The sequence below is a fragment of the Mustela erminea genome, chromosome 11 (genome assembly GCF_009829155.1).
Source record: "Mustela erminea isolate mMusErm1 chromosome 11, mMusErm1.Pri, whole genome shotgun sequence".
Lineage (NCBI taxonomy): Eukaryota > Metazoa > Chordata > Mammalia > Carnivora > Mustelidae > Mustela > Mustela erminea.
The window spans coordinates 32,747,202-32,766,587 of record NC_045624.1 but is presented as its reverse complement, the minus strand read 5'-3'; the positions used below and the strand labels follow the sequence as shown (position 1 = coordinate 32,766,587).

Below are 19,386 nucleotides of genomic sequence, written 5' to 3'. Positions count from 1 at the left end.
TCCTCGTGGAGGCATGCTCTGTGTAGTAGGAATGGCTTCATCAGCTCCACTCTTGCCTGCAGCACATGAGGAAAAGCTGATAGCGGGCAGCATCCCAGCATTAACATACTTTTTTTACTGTCTGGAATCTGAGATACCTCTGATCCTAATACCTGCCAACATGCACAAAGAGAAAATAGTGCCTGGTAGAAAGCAGGAGACATTTTTGTATGAGTTTATCAAAATGAATTGTATTTCTGCTTAGTAGAGAAGGAAAAGGGAGAAAGGATTTGGAGAATTCTCTTTAAGGAGTGGAGTCGACATCTGCTATCGCAATATGAATATCCTTTTTTCCCTCTTGAGCACTTCAGTGATTTATAACTGAATTGTGTCCACTTTCTTCAGACATTTGGAGAATTCTGATCCAGAGTAGGTTGAACAGAGTCTCAAAAGAGTACCGTGATGGCACAATGTTCATTTTTAAGGAAATCCATTTGACTTTCAGGTGTTCTAACTTGCTCTATCAAAGACCGTTTCTCACTATTTAATGAACTCATTTAATAAGGAAACTTGCAAGGAGTTCTTCATAGGCCACGCAGTAGAAAAGAGTAGAGGAACATTACCTAAAATTGTGGAAGAGTTTCTGATTCATCTTCCACTCCACTGACCACATACACAGGACTTTCCCCTATTATTTGATCACTCGGTAGAGATGCAGTAAGTCTGGAGGTTTTGAGATGTTTGATCTGTGTCATCTATAATTCAAAATCCTGATCATTTTCAGCTTTTATCTGCAAGCTTATCGTTATTCTTAGGTAAAAATTTATTTACTAAGAATTATAGTGCTCTCTTTTCAAGATTTTTTTTTTTTTTAAGATTTTATTTATTTATTTGAGACACAGAGATCACAGGTAGGCAAAGAGGTAGGCAGAGAGGGGTGGGGGGAAGCAGGCTCCCTGCTGAGCAGAGAGCCCTATGTGGGGGCTCAATCCCAGGACCCTGGGATCATGACCTGAGCTGAAGACAGAGGGTTTAACCCACTGAGCCACCCAGGCGACCCAAGAGGTTTGATCAGCTCCTGAATTTCAGGACTTGGTTGTAATTTTTTTGTTCCTCTGAAGGAATTTTGTTTTCTTCACTCTTTGTCTGGTTGGCTCAGACCTTTCCTTTCCTTTTTTTTTTTTTTTTAATGTTCTAAGTACAACTGTCAACCTTTCCTTCCTCCCTTCAAATCCATGGGAGGATGGGAAACTCGATAACCACAGTTGTAAATCTATGTCTGAAATAAAAATAAAGATCTTTGAAGAATCTCTCTTGCCCTTCTAATGTTTGGACTATATATCAACATATTTACTTGCTTTCTTACAATGTATTTTAAAGAACTGATTTCCTTGGTTTAGTCCCCAGTTATATATCTTAATTTGAGCTTCTCAGATCTTATTTTATTCCCCTTCTCTTCCTTTTGTTGGTGAAGGAGGAGTACCTTCTTCAGGGTTATGTGGATGGTTGAATACACAACACCTGACACTGGACAGATGAGATGAACAGCAGCTTATTAATCACATATACTCAACAGCCCAGGAGAAGGGGACACCGCACACAATGTGGGGCCATTTGGAGGTCGCACTAGGGAATAGAGGAGCAAACTGAGGCCGTGGAAGCCAAGTTTTGTCATATCAAGAGTGTGGAGTGATCCTTAGTTCACACAGGAAGATGTGACTAGCTTTTGAATAATTCTGCAGGCTGGCAGGGAATTGGAGCCTGCTCCTCAGGAATAAGCAGGAACTGTGCCTGTTCCCTGTGATAAAGAGGGTTGTCTGACTAGGGGCATTATCTGCAGGAGCAGAATGAGGATGAGAACTTGCAGTTAGGTTGTTCAGGGCCCTCTGGGTTTTCCCCAGATGTCAAAGCACACATAAATATTAGTCCTTAATTTTAGACCTTATACCACAGGTCTTAATAATACTGACCCTTTATCAAAAGTATTTACTAATATTGCTGTACTAAAGAATACATCAAAAATTTATTTATTTTTCAAGATGTTTTTGTATTTATTTGAGAGAGGGAGAGCATGAGTGGAGGAAGGGGCAAAGGGAGAGGGATAAACAGACTCCCCACAGAGCAGGGAGCCTACCCTGAGATCATGACCTGGGCTGAAGTCAGATGCTTAACTGACTGAGCCACCCCTCCAAAATTTTTAATAGTATAATTTGATCTTTGAGTTTGCCTTTTCTTTGTGATCTTTTCTTCTGTTAACTTGCAAAGTTTGAGAAATTAATGCTGCTGTGTACAATTTTACCACAATAGGTAAAAGATGGCCAGGTCATATGTATGCAGTGATGTGGAGGCATAGAAGATGAGGGTTCTTGTTTGAGGGACTGAGTGAAGTGCTGAGGCTCCAGTATTGTGTATATGTGGGAAGAGAAAAGGAGTGGATAGGCTGTAGGAGCTGGTAAATGGCAGAGTAAAAAAGGTAGTAGCTATTATTTAAGTGTTTACTCTGTGCCAAGCACTTTCCTAAGTGTATTATCTCATTTGCTGCAAGAAAGGAGACTGAATTTAATTTACTTATGGTCATACAGGTAGTAGGCGGTGGAGCTGTAAACTGAGTCCATACAGTCTTATTTTAGAGTTTATGCTGTTAACAATTATATTTTATAGCCTTCAGATATGGAGAAGCTTTATATGTTATGTTAAGGACTTTGGACTTTATTTTGTTAGCAGTGGGGGAATGGTTAGATGATTTTAAGCAGGAAGAAACATCACAATTTGCATTGAAAAATAATCAGTCTGGTGGTAGAAAATGAATTTTGAAGATTATAAGACTAGAGGCAGGATTATTGTTGTAACTATGCTGAACAAAGTGGGTCTAAATGGAATGGAGTCAAAGAAAAGGGGATGGTTTTGAGCAAGAGAGAGACTCTCACTGATCATGATGCCTGAGGGAGAGAGGGGAAAGTGGAATGATTTCTAGGTGGTGCCAGTAATTTTATAAAGAACAGAAGGGAATAGGTTTGGGTGAGACAGTCTAAAATATCTTTGAGACATTTTGATGGAGATTTCTAGTAAATAAGTTATACTTAGAAAAATGGATCTTGATCTTGACAAATGATGTGGTAGATGTATAGATTGGAGAGCTGTTGTTCTGTGGGGATAATAGAAGTGGTGGAAGTAGATGAGATTGCCTAGAGTTTTCTTTTGTTCTCAGCCTATCTCTGAACCATCATAGAGAGATGATGCTGTACTGGGAGGCAGCTCTATGAAAAGCTTTGGACTTTCATTTGAGCACTTCATTCATATCCCAATTCTGGATCTCTGTTTTCTCTTTCATAAGTTAAAAGTAGTAACAACCATCTCAGAGAGTAATTTTAGATAACATTTTATTTTATCTAACAGAGATAGTGGTTTTAGAAGTTTAAGAAATAATGGTATATTTTGTCCCCTTAGTTTCCCTGTAAAAAGTGGAAGTTTATAGAGGTTAAAAAGATCAAAACTTGGGTACAGATCATTTATCTTAGATAAAGTGCAGATCTTGCACATTCCCACCATGCAGCTAGGAAACCAGCTTTTTCTGCAGTGTTGCTGTCACTGGTTTTTGAGATGAGCAGAGTCAAGTAGAGAGGGAAAGGATGATTTCCAAGTGAGGAGAAAGGATGTCGGTGTATGGAAGTGAATGCACTGCAGACAACACAGAAATGCTTGGGTGTATGCCATCCTTCTATCACCATAGGGCACAAAGAAACTAACATGTAATGTGAAAATATCTGTGTTCCAGGGTTATTTTTAAGAATATTAGAGCTATACTAAATACAAGTATACTTATTATCTCATTGTTACTGCTAATAATAGCTAATATTCTATATTTTACCCAAGCTTACATAGCTAATGAGTAGTAGAGATGAAAATCCAATCCAGGGGCGCCTGGGTGGCTCAGTGGGTTAAGCCGCTGCCTTCGGATCGGGTCGTGATCTCAGGGTCCTGGGATCGAGTCCCGCGTCGGGCTCTCTGCTCGGCGGGGAGCCTGCTTCCTTCTCTCTCACTGCCTGCCTCTCTGACTACTTGTGATCTCTCTCTGTCGAATAAATAAATAAAATATTAAAAAAAAAGAAAGAAAGAAAATCCAATCCAGTCAGTCTGACTCCAGAGAGTATACACTGTACTGCTTCCTTATATTAGCATACATTTTTGTGGTTTTGAATGTAGTTTATTTATAATTTAGTTTATATATAGAATTGTATTAATGATAACTCTAAAAATGTTCATTTCATTGAAATACTACATTCTCTAAGTGTTCTAAATGAGAGTTTATTCTTGCTTATAGTTTTATTCATCATATAGTATCTGTCTACTGAATGCAGAGTATGGGGCAGGGGCAAACAGGAATCCTGCCTTCAAGGGATATTCAATGTTTAGTTATTCAGCAAATATCTGAGAGCCTTCTATCTGCCAGGCACCATTCTTCTAAGCACTTAGATATAGTAATATATAGGCAAAATCATCCTTTCCCTCTCTACTTCCCTCTCTGATTTTTTTCTTTTCCCTATGAATTTCTTTTACTTCCCAGACTAAATCCATCCTAAACATTGAGCATTTTGGAAGCATAAGAGATGGAAAGTTAACCACATTTTTCAAAGTATCAGTAATTTAGTACAATTTTTCAAGAACAAATTCTAACATATTTGCCTGTGGGATGTGACATTTATATAGTTTGATGCAGTGATTTAGAATTAAGTGTTAAGGATTTTTACTTATTTTACCGTGTATTTTTTGGTCTACCCTCTTCCCTAGGACGTCATACTTCATCAGTCCTTGTCAGTTGAGTCTTCCCTGCAAACAGTCTGGTTGATGAAAACTATGTAGAGTTCAAAGTGTAGATATTTCATTACTGTGGTATTTCTTAGAAAGGGGACTTCAGTTTATTCAGTGTGAGCATTGAGATTTCCTTCTTATAAAGTGTACACTGATAAAGAAAATGAGTAAAAATAAAAACACTATCAGACCAGAGTCCTCAATGTCAGCAAAAATGTCCCAGTGTTGTGTTTTTTTTTTTTTTTAAGATTTATTTATTTGAGAGAGAGAGAAAGAGAATGCAAGTGCAGGGAGGAGGGTCAGAGGAAGAGGAATAGAGTCCCAAGCAGACTCCACACTGAGTATGGATCCCAACAGGGCACTCCATCCCACAACCCTGATAATCATGACCCCAGCTGAAACCAAGAGTCAGATGCTCAGTCAATTATGCCATCCAGATACTCCAAAACCCCCAGTATTTTTTAAGGAGATTGAGACAGATGTCCTAGGTAGTATAGATTTATGCCAATTTATTACTCTCTATAATTCAGAGTGAAAGCCTAAGGTTCTTAATTTTTGTCTCTTTAAAATTTTACCTTTACCTTTTTTACTGTACTTTTTGTTAAAGTGTTATGGGTGCTTGGCTGTCTCAGTAAGTAGAGTGTGCGATGCTTGATCTTGGGGTCATGAGTTCAAACCTCACATGGGTATGGAGTTCACCTAAAAAGAAAGCAAAATATTGGATAAATATAGTTTATGGATTTTTAGCAATAAAAATTATTGTTAAGGTTTGTGATTCTTAATTAGAAAATAAGCAAATAATGTCTCACTCATTAATTATCATGGTTACTCAAGTTTTTTTTAACCTTTTTTTGAAAAAGTATTTCTTTAAGTAATCTCTGTACCGAATGTGGGGCTTGAACCCCCAACTCTGAGATCAAGAGTTGCACATTCCATCTGCTGAGGCAGTCATGTATCCCTAAATTTTTATTTCAGTCACCTGTTAATCATTATGACAGGTGCACTCCTTAATCTCCATCACCTATTTCACCCATCCGCTCACCCACCTTCCCTCTGGTAACCAACCATCAGTTCTCTAGTGAAGAGGCTATCTTTCTCTCTCTCTTTTTTTTCCCCCTTTACTTGTTTGTTTCTTAAATTTCACTTATGAATGGAATCATGGTATTTGTCTTTCTCTGACTTATTTCACTTAGCACTGTACTCTCTAGTCCCATTCACATTGTTGTGAATGGCAAGATTTCATTCTTTTTATGGTTGAGTAGTATTCCATGGTGTGTGTGTACATACACACCACATCTTCTTTATCCATTCATCAGTCAGTGGATACTTGGGCTGCTTCCTTAGTTTGACTATTGTAAATAATGCTGCTATAAACATACCAGTGCATATATCCCTTTGAACTAATGTTTTTGTATCCTTTGGGCAAATAGCCAGTAGTACAGTTACTGGATTGTAGGGAGTTCAGTTTTTAATTTTTTGAGGAACCTCCAAACTGTTTTCCAGAGTGGTGCACCAGTTTGCATTCCCACCAGCAATGTAAGAGGGTTCCTTTTCTCCACATCCTTCCCAACACCTGTTGTTTCTTGTGTTTTTAATTTTAGCCATTCTGACAGGTGTGAAGTGATATCTCATTTTAGTTTTGATTTGCGTTTCTTTATGACAAGTGATGATGAGCATCTTTTCATGTGTCTGTTGGCCATCTGTATGTCTACGGCTACTAAGTTTTAAAGTTAACATTTTATACATAATGATAAGATATGCTATCATATATATGAGAGATTTTTTAAAATTTTTTAAAGATTTTATTTATTTATTGACAGACAGAGATCACAAGTAGGCAGAGGTGGGGGGGAAGCAGGCTCCCTGCTGAGCAGAGCGCACAATGTGGGAGACAATCCCAGGACGCTGGAATCATGACCTGAGCCAAAAGCAGAGGCTTAACCTACTGAGCAACCCAGGCACCCTTTAAAAATTTTTTTTAGGTTGAGATATAATTTGCCTGCCATAAAATGCACAAGTCTTAAATATTCAGTTCAGTGAATTTTCACGATGTGTGCAGCCATCATTCATTTGAAGAACATTTTCGATCCACTTGAGAAAATTCTCTCCTGCTTCTCTCTGATCAATCCCTGCACCCTTTGCCCAACCATACTTTTAACTTTTATCTCCATAGATTAGTTTTCCCTGATTCTGGATATCTTATAAATGGAGTCAAACAGTATGTATTTTTTATGTATGTCTGGCTTCGTTCCACTCAACTTGTTTTTGAGATTTATTCATGGTGTTGCTTGCATCAGTACCCCGGTTAATTTATCCATTTCTCTCTTTCTCTTTTTTTTTTTTTTTTAAGTTTTATTTATTTAAGTGATATCTACAATCCAGCTTGGGGCTTAAATTCACAGCCCTGAGATAGGAGTCACACACTCTTCCCAGGAGCCAGCCAGGCACCCCCATTTTCCTCTTGATGAACATTTGGGGTTATTATGAATAAGGCTGCTTATGAATATTCTTACACATTATTTTTGTAGACATATACATTCATTTCTCTTATGTAAATACCTGAATGAGATAGCTGAGTCATGAGAGAGAACTCTTGAAGTAAGTGATTTTGATGGGGTTATACAAAGACAGGGTTTTTGGCATTTGAAAATTTGTATTAAACAGTTATAGCCCTCCTCAAACACAATTTGTGTAGATGTTGAATGAAAAAGTGAAGTTAAATATGTTTAGCCATAGATGAAACATCAAAAAAGTAGCCATTCACTTCGGGTTTTTATAAAGTCTAAATTGTAACAAATTGTTTTTGGGTCTCCAAAATCATGAGTTGTTTCAGAGTATTGTAAACAATATAAAATGGTAGATAGGGTCATATCTTAATTAGAATGCAAGTAATTAGAATCCTCTATTTAACCTCAAATTGTTTAATTTGATTTTAAGGACACAGTAGCTCATTGTGAATTACAGCAATGCCTAAATAACCATACGAGAATTTTTATGTATAAAAATGAATTATTCATCACTTGCAGAATTAACTGTTGGATGTCTTTAAAACAAAATAAGTTGTTTGTGAGAAGAAATAGAATATTAATATAATTTTACTTACATGATATTTTCTTAATGTTAGCCTGTGCCTCCATAATAATAGGACAGTATCTTTTCCTCTTGCCTTCTGATATTATTGAATACTCAGAAGTTCCTTGAGGAAATTACATTTTTCAGTTGCTGCCTGAAGGATGACTGCTAAATTCATCAGGCGCATTTTAGAAGGACTTGGATTTTATTAAAGTGTATGACATGTGTTTCATATCTGTGACTGAAATAAAGAAGTAACTCACATTTTAAAAAATATTGTGAATATGTAAGATACATTTTTTCAGTTTGTCTTGTTTTGTTTTGGTTCACTGGGAAAAGATATACATTTCAACAGGTAGTATTAGGTTCTTTTATTTATCCTTATGACAGTGTAATGAAAAAAACGATCTTTATCCCATATTATACCCAGAAACCCATCCCATGTGAAGTAAAGACCTAAATGCAAAGAGCAAAATTTTAAAAGGATAATAAATACATAGGAGTAAATCCTCATTACCTCAGTACCTCAGTAGAGGAGAACTTTTTTTTTCCTACTCTGTAAGTCTGTTGCTGTTTAGGACTTTCTCTTGCCTAACCGCAGTGCAGTTATCAAAATCAAGAAATTAAACATTGTTATATAGTACTGTTTTCTAGTCAGCAGACTCTATTCCTGTTTCACCAGTTGCTGGTCCAGGACCCAATCCAGGATCATACTGATTTTTATTGTAAAGTCTTTTTTTTTTTTTTAAAGATTTTATTTATTTATTTGACAGACAGAGATCACAAATAGATAGAGGCAGGCAGAGAGAGGATGGGAAGCAGGCTCCCCGCTGAGCGGAGGGCCCGACACGACACGGGGCTCTATCCTAGGACCCTGGGATCAGGACCGGAGCCGAAGGCAGAGGCTTTAACCCACTCAGCCACCCAGGCGCGCCCCTATTGTAAAGTCTTTAATCTGGAACATCTTCTCAGCATTGTTTGTCTTTATGACCTTAACACTTCTGAAGAGTACAGACTAGTTATTTTGTAGACTGCACCTCAATTTTGGTTTGATGTTACCTTATGATTAGATTCAGCCTGTGATTTTTTGACTGTAAGTGATGTGTCCTCAGTATATCCTATTAGGAGGCATATGATGGCTGTTTTTTCTGTTACTTAGAACTTTGATCATTTGGTAAAAGTAATGTGTTGGCATGTTTCTTCAATGTAAAATTACTATTTACTCTTTATAATTAAGTGTTTGGAAAGATACTTTTGAGACCATGTATATGTCCTGTGGTCATTTTGTCATAGTTTTATCCATAAATTTTAGCATTCCTTGATGGTTTTTGCATACAGCAATTACTGTGGTGGTCCTCAAGGTGATTTTCTAATTCAGTCATTCCTTCTACACTCTTTTTTTTTTTTTTTTTTTAAGATTATTTATTTATTTATTTGAGAGAGAGAGAGCATGAGAGGGGAGAAGGTCAGAGGGAGAAGCAGACTCCCCATGGAGCTGGGAGCCCGATGTGGGACTCGATCCCGGGACTCCGGGATCATGACCTGAGCCGAAGGCAGTCGCTCAACCAACTGAGCCACCCAGGCGCCCCTCCTTCTACACTCTTAGTTGAAATTCTGCTCTAATGAAGAGCTTTCTCTTGTTTATTCATTTCTTTGTGTCAGTCTGGACTCGTGGATTCTTATTTTATTCCATGAGTTACTACCCATTACTATCATTATTTAATTTGTTGTTTGAATTGTGGAATTTCTTTTAAAGGAAGAAAGAGGAGCTCCTGTGGTGCAGTTGGTTAAGCCTTTGACTCATGGTTTCAGCTTATGTTGTGATATCAGAGTCCTGTGATTGAGCCTCCACTTTGGGCTCTGCACCTACTTGAGATTCCACTGAGTATGCAGTTTCTGCCCCCCCCCCCCGAAATAAATAAATAAATCTTAGGGAAAAAAAAAAAACCCATAAGAAAAACTGTACCAAAATAAAGTTTGGCAGTGACTAATACTTTCATGTTATCTCAGACAGTTGATAGGCAGAAGTTTTTTTTATTTTGTTTTTTGTTTTTAGGATTAATATATACTAACATTTTGGATATTGTTTTGAATTCAGTACTTTATCTCCTATATAAGTAACTTTATAGTCACATGTGGTATCTGCTCTTTTACCAGAAGCACAAAAGAATGAAGTATGCTTTTTATGTTATGTTTATCTTTTTGCATATTTTACACAATATTATTTGGATCCAAGAGAAAGAAAAGGAAAAATATAGCTCTTCAGCTTTTAGCTCAGGTCAGTCAGTACATTAAGCTATACACTAATAGATTAACTTTTTTAAACTACACTTCTTGGTGCATTTGTTATGAAGTATGCCAGGAGTTGTTATGAAGTTGCCAGTGACTAACAGGGATGGAGTTAATCTCCCATCTAGCCACACCTCCCCCCAATCTAGAATTGCAGTTGAGAAATACAGTAGATTCACTCTCCTCTCTCTATGCCCCTCCCCACTCTTGCATTCTCTAAAAAAATTGGGGGAGGGGCACCTGGGTAGCTCAATCAGTTAAGCATCCAACTCTTGATTTCTGCTCAGATCATGACTCAGGGTCGTAGGTTCAAGCCCCATGCTGGGCTTTTAAGATTCTCTTTCTCCTCTCCTTCTTCTCCGCACCCCAAGAAAAGGGAGGAAGGAAGGAAGGGTAAAATAACTCTTTCCTGAATCTGATTAGGATTCTCTCTCTGCTCTCCCTCTACCCACCCCTAAAAAGAAATAACAATAAAATAACTCTTTCCTGAATCTGATTCCAGTTTAGAAGGACTTGGTATTGGATAACACATAGAGGAAGATGTTGGGTAATGCAGAAGATATAGCAGAGGGTCTAGGAATGTATCTAATCATTCACTGGGCTCTTCCAGAAAAGCTGTACTATTCCAAGGGGGTAAATAGAATATAGCTCCGTGTATATTAGAAACACTTCAAGGAAACATGTTTTTGATTATTTTTCAGAAATTCATTCTACTTTTGGGATGTCTTATTGTATGATCATTTTTCTTTTCTTAGATTTAGAAGTGGAATAGAATAAATAGTTTTTAAGAGAAAAAAAAAAGTTGGCTAGGAAGGATGGGTGTAGGGAAACATTGGGTCTATAGCAGTGCTTAGAAAATACCCTCATGATTAAACAATTTCTTAGAAGACAATTAAGCTTACTGTGGCAGATATACTTCCTTTCCTTTAATGCCTGAGAAATTTTAAAAAAATGACATTTTTCTTAGTGAAATTCACAAAGATCAGATTACAATATCCAGGCATAGCTGGTATAATCCAAGGTTGTGTTTTGGGTTCACAGACAGCTCCTATAACCTCCTATCCTTAATGGTACTTCTTTTGACCCACCATTCACTTTGGTTCTTGTGAGCAATGGTGTTAACTGTTTTTGCTTACTTTATTCTAAATGCATACATTTAGCAATAACAAGGGCCAATAAGTCTATAGGAAAAACATTTAGGTCATTTCTGCTTTCTTGGTGAAAACTCCAAATAGAACTAAACTTCTAAATGGTATATGCTTTTTCCTTCTTTTTTTTTTAAACAACCGAAAATTTGAAAGCTCAACAGCTTAGCTAATTTTATCACTAAATATTAATATATATACTGCTTGCTATTAGTACTTTAATTTTTTCAGGTTTCTAAGTCATAGGACTGTTAGAAACAATTACCTCAGAGCACCTGGGTGGTCAGTTAAGTCTCTGCCTTCAGCTCAGGTCATTGTCCCAGGTTCCTGGGATAGAGCCCTGTCTGTGTCAGGCTCCCTGCTCATTGGGGAGCCTGCTTCTCACACTCTCTCGCGCGCGCTCTCTCTCTCTCAAATAAATAAATAAAAATATTTACGTAAATATTTTTATATTTATAAAAAAGCCAATTACCTTAAAATTCTAAATGTTTTTGAAAGAAATAATTGGTAAATTCATCAGCAAGTTACCAGTTTTATTTGTTGCCTGTGGTAATGGTTAAGACTGTTTTGTTTTGGTTTTTTTTTTTTTTTCCAAGTTTTCTTTTTAATACTTTCCCTTTATTTTATTTTATTTCTTTTTTTTTTTTTTTTAAAGATTTTATTTATTTATTTGACAGAGAGAAATTACAAGTACACTGAGAGGCAGGCAGAGAGAGAGAGAGAGAGAAGGAAGCAGGCTCCCTGCTGAGCAGAGAGCCCGATGCGGGACTCGATCCCAGGACCCTGAGATCATGACCTGAGCCGAAGGCAGCGGCTTAACCCACTGAGCCACCCAGGCGCCCCAATTTTATTTTATTTCTTTTCAGCGTAACAGTATTCATTGTTTTTGTACCATACCCAGTGCTCCATGCAATATGTGCCCTCCATAATACCCACCACCTGGCTCCCCCAACCTTCCACCCCCCCCATCCCTTCAAAATCCTCAGGTGGTTTTTCAGAGTCCATAGTCTCTCATGGTTCACCTCTCCTTCCAGTTTCCCTCAACTCCTTTCTCCTCTCCATCTCCCCATGTCATGGTATTTGTTATGCTCCACAAATAAGTGAAACCATATGATAATTGACTCTCTCTGCTTGACTTATTTCACTCAGCATAATCTCCTCCAGTCCCGTCCATGTTGATAGAAAAGTTGGGTATTCATCCTTTCTGATGGAGGCATTATAATCTATAGTATATATGGACCACATCTTCCTTATCCATTCGTCCGTTGAAGGGCATCTTGGTTCTTTCCACAGTTTGGTGACCGTGACCATTGCTGCTATAAACATTGGGGTACATATGGCCCTTCTTTTCACTACATCTGCATCTTTGGGGTAAATACCCAGTAGTGCAATTGCAGGTTCATAGGGAAGCTCTATTTTGATTAAGACTGTTTTAAATTCTAGCAACTCCTTACCTGAGTCACAGGGACAGAGGTATGATGAATGAAATTGAGAAGTTGAGACATTTACATAATCATAATAGAGTCTAATGTATGTTTAGCATGCATTGCTTCCATATCCTATTCTACCCTTGCCTGTTTAAAATTATTTTTTATATTTTGGCTTTTGATTTTAGTAGTAATTTGAAACATTTAGAAGAAAGTAATTTTGAAAACACATAAAATATATAGTAATATTCCATTATGTAGAAACACCATCTTTTATTTATACATTCACCATTTATGGACATTTGGGTTGTGGGTTGTTTCCAGTTTTGAGTATTTGTGGGGTTGGGAGGAGCAGAGGGAGAGGAAGATGAGTGGGGAGCCTGATCTGCGGGTCTCCATCCCAGGACTCTGGGATCATGACCTGAGCCAAAGGCAGAGGCTTAACCAGCTGAGCCAGGTAAGTGCCACCCCGTCCCCCTTTTTTTTTGAGAGTACATGCACATAGGCATGTGATTGCCTGTGCAGAACCCTACATGGACTCCATCCCTTGTCCCAGAGATCATGAGTTATATGCTCAACTGACTGAGCCACCCCGGTGTCCCAGTGAATAGATTTTTGTGTGGACATTGTTTTGTGTTTCTCTAAGGTAGCTACCTGGAAGTAAGGTTTTTGGTGGTACATGCTTAACTTTCTAAGAAATTGCCAAAACTGTCTTCCAAACTAGTTGGTACCATTTTGGGTTGCCACAGCCATGTATTAGAGTTACAGTTCTGCATCTTCAGCAGTGTTTGGTATTATCAATCTTTTTTTTTATTTTAGCCATTCTGTTAGGTATGTAGTAGTGTTTCATGATTTCAGCATTCATTTCCCTAATGATTAATGATGTTGCACATCCTTTTGTGTATTTATCTTTAGTATATCCTATCAACTGAAGTGTCCCAAGTATTTTACTTACTATTTTCTTATGGTTGACTTTTGAATGTTTATAGTCTAGATAGAAGTCCTTTGTGAGATACGTGATTTGCTAGTATTTTCTCTAGTTGGTAGCTTGTCTCTTCATTCTCATAACAGTGTTTTTAACAGAGCAAAAGGTTTTAATTTCAGTGAAGTCCAGTTTATCAGTCTTTTTTTTTTTTTAATGGATCAGGGTTTAATATGTCTAAGATTTTTTTGCCTAACCCCACGTTATGAAGATTTTCTTCTGTTTCTTTTAAACTTTTTTAAGTTCCATGCTTTACGTTTAGAGCTGTGATCTATTCTGATGTAATTTTTTTTAATAAGATGTGAGGTTTAGTTTGGTATTTATGGTTTTGCTCCTGTATATCTATTTGTTTGAATATCCTTTGTTGAAAAGATACCGTTTCTCCATTGAGTTGCCTTTGTACCTTTATGGAAAATCATTTAGCCACATATATGGGTATGTTTTTCTACTCTTTCAGATTCAGTAATAAGTTTTAAAATCAGGTGGCATGAATTCTCCAGTTTTGTTCTTTTTAAAAATGGCTTTAGCTATTCTTGTTCGTTTGTCTTTACTACTTTGCATTTACTATTAAGGATGTAAAATAACATATTTCATTCTCTCAGTTCTTAACCAGAATTTATTTTAATGCCACGTGTATGTGTTTGTGGTTATTTTGCTCAACACAGTGACTTTTTTTCTTGCTTATGTTTGGGGAGAGGGGGTCTTAATATATGGCCAAAATTATCCACATTCATTACTTTCTTTATACATAGAAAAGTAATAAGATAGAAAACAACAGTGTTAGAGTCAGCTTGTTGTGTATCAGAAAAAGTCTGCTTTGATTTTGATTATACCTCCCTTGAATCTATAGAATAGTTTGGGGAAAATTGCATCTTCATGTTATTGAGTCTTCCAGTCTATGAACATAACATCTCTCTCCATTTATTTAGCTCTTCTTTGATTTCTTCCATCCATTTCTTCCAATGTGTAGTTTTCAGCACATTAGTCCTGTAAATGTCTTGTTAGATTTACATATAAATCATTATTTTTCAGATTCCTTGGGATTTTTCATTATAAGCAGTCATGTTGTCTGCAAATAGAAAGTTGTATTTCATTTATGAAATATCTTTCTTACTGCAGTAAGACAATATGATGTTGAATAGTAGTGGTAGGAACAAACATTCTTTTCTCATTCCTTTTTTTTCCTTAGCATATAATGTATTATTTGTTTCAGGGTCAGGGGTACAGATCTGTGATTCATCAGTCTTACACAATTCACAGCACTCCCCATAGCACATACCCTCCCCAGTGTCCATCACCCAGCCACCGCATCCCTCCCACCTGCCTCCGCTCCAGCAGTCCTCAGTTTCCTGAGATTAAGAGTCTCTTATGGTTTGTCTCCCTCTCTGGTTTTGTCTTGTTTCATTTTTTCCTCTCTTCCCCTATGATCCTCTGCCTTATTTATCAAATTCCACTTACCAGTGAGACCATATGATAATTGTCTTTCTCTGATTGACTTATTTTGCTTAACAAAATACCCTCTAGTTCCATCCACATTGTTGCAAATGGGAAGATTTCATTTTTTGATGGCTACATAAATAATATTCCCGTGTGTGTGTGTGTGTGTGTGTGTGTGTGTGTGTGTACCACATCTTCTTTATCCATTCATCTGTTGATGGACATCTAGGCTCCTTCCATAGTTTGGCTCTTGTGGACATTGCTGCTATAAACATTGGGGAGCGCGTGCCCCTTCGGATCACTACATTTGTATATTTGGGGTGAATACCCAGTAGTGCAGTTGCTGGGTTGTAGGGTCACTCTATTTTCAACTTTTGGAGGAACCTCCATACTGTTTTCCAGAGTGGCTGCTCCAGCTTGCATTCCCACCAACAGCGTAGGAGCGTTCCCCTTTCTCCACATCCTCACCATCTGTCATTTCCTGACTTAATAATTTTAGCCATTCAGACTGGTGTGAGGTGGTATCTCATTGAGGTTTTGATTTGTATTTCCTTGATGTCGAGTGAAGTTGAGCATTTTTTCATGTGTCTGTTAGCCATTTGTATGTCTTCTCTAGAAAAATGTCTGTTCTTGTCTTCTGCCCATTTCTTGATTGGATTATTTGTTCTTTGGGTGTTAAGTTTGAGAAGTTCTTTTTAGATTTCGGATAAGAGCCCTTTATCTGATATCTCCTTCCATTCTCCATTTGGTTTTCTTGGCTATTCCTTTGCTGTGCAAAAAGCTTTTAATCTTGATGAAGTCTCTAATAGTTCATTTTTGCCTTGCTTCCCTTGCTTTTGGTGATACGTTTAGGAAGAAATTGCTGCGGCTAAAGGTTGAAGAGGGTGTTTCCTGTATTTAACCTCAAGAATTTTGATGGATTCATTCTCACATTTAGGTCTTTCATCCATTTTGAGTCTATTTTTGTGTGTGGTGTAAGGAAATGGTCCAGTTTCATTCTTCTGTATGTGGCTGTGCAATTTTCCTAACACCGTTTGTTGAAGAAACTGTCTTTTTTCCATTGGACATTCTTTCCTCCTTTATTGAGAATTAGTTGACCACAGAGTTGAGAGTCCATTTCTCGGCTCTCTATTCTGTTCCACTGATCTGTGCCTGGTTGTTTTTTTGTTTTTGTTTTTGTTTTTGTTTTTGTTTTGGCCAGTGCCATACTGTCTTGATGATTACAGCTTTGTAATAGAGCTTTAAGTCTGGAATTGTGATGCCACTAGTTTTGGTTTTCTTTTTCAACATTTCTTTTTCTTTTCAACATTCCTCTGGTTCTTTGGGGTCTTTTCTGGTTCCATACAAATTTTAGGTTTGTTTATTCCATTTCTTTGAAAAAAGTTGATGGTATTTTTTTTAAGATTTTATTTATTTATTTGACAGAGAGAGAGAGATCACAAGTAGGCAGAGAGACAGGCAGAGATAGAGGGGGAAGCAGGCTCCCTGCCGAGCAGAGAGCCCGACCTGGGGCTTGATCCCAGGACCCTGAGACCATGACCTGAGCCGAAGGCATTGGCTTAACCCACTGAGCCACCCAGGTGCCCCAAGTTGATGATATTTTGATAGGGATTGCATTAAATGTGTAGAATGCTCTGGGTAGCCTCGACATTTTCCCAATATTTGTTCTTCCAATCCATGAGCATGGAATGGTTTTCTGTCTTTTTCAGTTTCTTTCTTGAGTATTCTGTAGTTTTTTGCCGCTTTGGTTACATTTACATTTATTCCTTTGGTTACACTCATCCCGCCTAGGTGGAAAAGCTCTCAGTTTTTCCCTATTGAGAATGATATTCACTGTGGGTCTTTCATAGATGGCTTTTATGATATTGAGGTGTGTACCTTCTGTCCTTCACTGTGAAGAGTTTTAACCCAAGAAAGGATGCTGTACTTGGACAAATTGTTTTTTCTGCATCTGTTGAGACCATTACATGGTTCTTGTTAATTTGTTTTGTTAATTTATTGCATCACATTGATTGATCTGCGGATGTTGAACCAACCATGCAGCCCAGGAATAAATCCCACTTGGTTGTGGTGAATAATCTTTTAATGAACTGTTGGATCCTATTGGCTAGTATTTTGGTGAGAATCTTGTCTCGTTTCTCATTTTACAGGGAAAGCATTCAGTTTTTGACCGTTAATGGTGATGTTAGCTTGTAGGCCTTTTTTGTAGATACCCTTAATCAGATTAAGGACATTTTCTTCTTAGTTTGCTGTTTTTGTCATGATTGGTTTTTGAATGTTAACAAAATAATTTTTTTGCATCTGTTGAAATGATCTATGGTTTTTCATATTTAATCAGTCGATATTTTGAATTGCTGTCATTGGTTTTCAGTATTGAAACAGCTTTACATTTCCAGGATAAACTATACTTGATCATGATTTGTTATCCTTTCTTTATAGTCCTAGATTCAATTTTGTATTATTTTATTGAGGATTTTTGCATCTGTGTTTATGAGAGATACGTTTGTTGTGAGTTGTGTTTCTTGAAGTACTTAAGTCATTATTATAGGATGACACCATTGTTTTAAAAATGAGTTGGACAGTGTTCTCCTTGGTTTTCCAGAATAATTTGTGTAGAATTACTGTTAATTCCTCCTTTGAGGTTTGGTATAAGAAAACATGAAATTTTATTTGTTGAAAGGCTTTAAACAACAAATTCAATTTATTTAATAGATCTAGGAGTATACAAGTTATCTGTGTTTTCTTCTTTTTTTAAAATTATTTATTTATTTATTTATTTATTTGACAGAGAGAGAGAGAGAGGCGCACAAGCAGGGGGAGTGGCAGACAGAGGGAGAGGGAGAAGCAGGCTCCCACGCGAGCCTGATGTGGGGCTCAGTCCTGGGGCCCTGGATCATGACCTGAGCTGAAGGCAGATGCTTAACTGACTGAGCCACCCAGGTGCCCCTATCTGTTTCTTCTTGAGTGAACTTTAGTTGTTGTTTCTTTCAAGGAATTTTCTGTTTCTTTTATATTATTGCTATTGACATTTTAAACACTAAAAAAAAGTTTATATCAAGGCTATGGTTTGGTGGCTACACATTCATCTTTTGGTGGGAGGATTGTACCCATTCTACCAAAACTATTTGAATCTGAGGAGAGTATAGGGTAGTGAAGAAAAGTGTAGTAGATTCAGGAATCAGACCAAGTTACTTAACTTCTGCTTCAGTTACCTTATCAAAAAAATGCAGATATAATAGGAACTACCTCATAAGGTTGTTGTAAAAATAAATGACATAATTCATATAGAGTGCTTGGTAAGCACTAATTTAAATGATCCCATTTAAAAAAATAGTTTCATCATTGTTACCTCTCAGTGGTATCCCATAACAGTTACAGATTTTACTTCAAACTTTTTAGTGTTCCAGACTACGAAGTCTTTCCTTTTTTGTTTTAAATTGACATTTTCTACCTTTTTAAGGCCTTGTCACATACGTGGCCTCTAATTAGGAACATCTTTCTAGCCATTGATAACCTCTTTTTCATTTGTTTCCTCTGAAAATCATATGTGTGCTTAGATGCATGCACCTGTACACATCTGTACACAAACATGTATTACTATTTCCTTTTCGTTATTTTTAGTTTCCACATCAGAACAATGACGGTGCTAATAAAGTGGGAAATATGAAAGTAATTGTTTTTGTCAAGGGTAGTCGCTTGGCAATATTGAATTCAGCAAATACATGAATGTGAATTAAAAAAATCACCTGGAGGGGCGCCTGGGTGGCTCAGTGGGTTAAGCCTCTGCCTTCGGCTCAGGTCATGATCCCAGGGTCCTGGGATCGAGCCCTGCATCAGGCTCTCTGCTCAGCAGGGAACCTGTTCCCCCCACCCGCTGCCTGCCTCTCTGCCTGCTTGTGATCTCTCTCTCTGTCAAATAAATAAATTCTTTAAAAAAAGAAAAATCACCTGGGGCACCTGGGTGGCTCATTCGTTAAGAATCCAGCTCAGGGCATGATCCCAGGATCCTGGGATCAAGCCCTGCATCAGGCTCCCTGCTCCACGGGAAGCCTGCTTCTCCCTCTCTCATTCCCCCTGCTGTGTTCCCTCTCTCGTTCTGTCTCTGAGAATAAATAAATAAAATCTTAAAAAAAAAAAAAATCACTTGGAGGGGCTCCTGGGTGGCTCAGTCGTTGAGTGTCTGTCTTTGGCTCAGGTCGTGATCCTAGGGTCCTGGGATCTAGCTCCGAGTTGGGCTCCCTGCTCT

General features: G+C 37.6%; 1 protein-coding gene across 1 annotated transcript in view; it reads left to right on the top strand.

The window, feature by feature from the left end:
* CAPZA2 (capping actin protein of muscle Z-line subunit alpha 2) overlaps positions 1-19,386 on the top strand; it is a 61,480-nt gene that overhangs the window by 15,847 nt on the left and 26,247 nt on the right. The gene's annotated exons all lie outside the window — the stretch shown is intronic.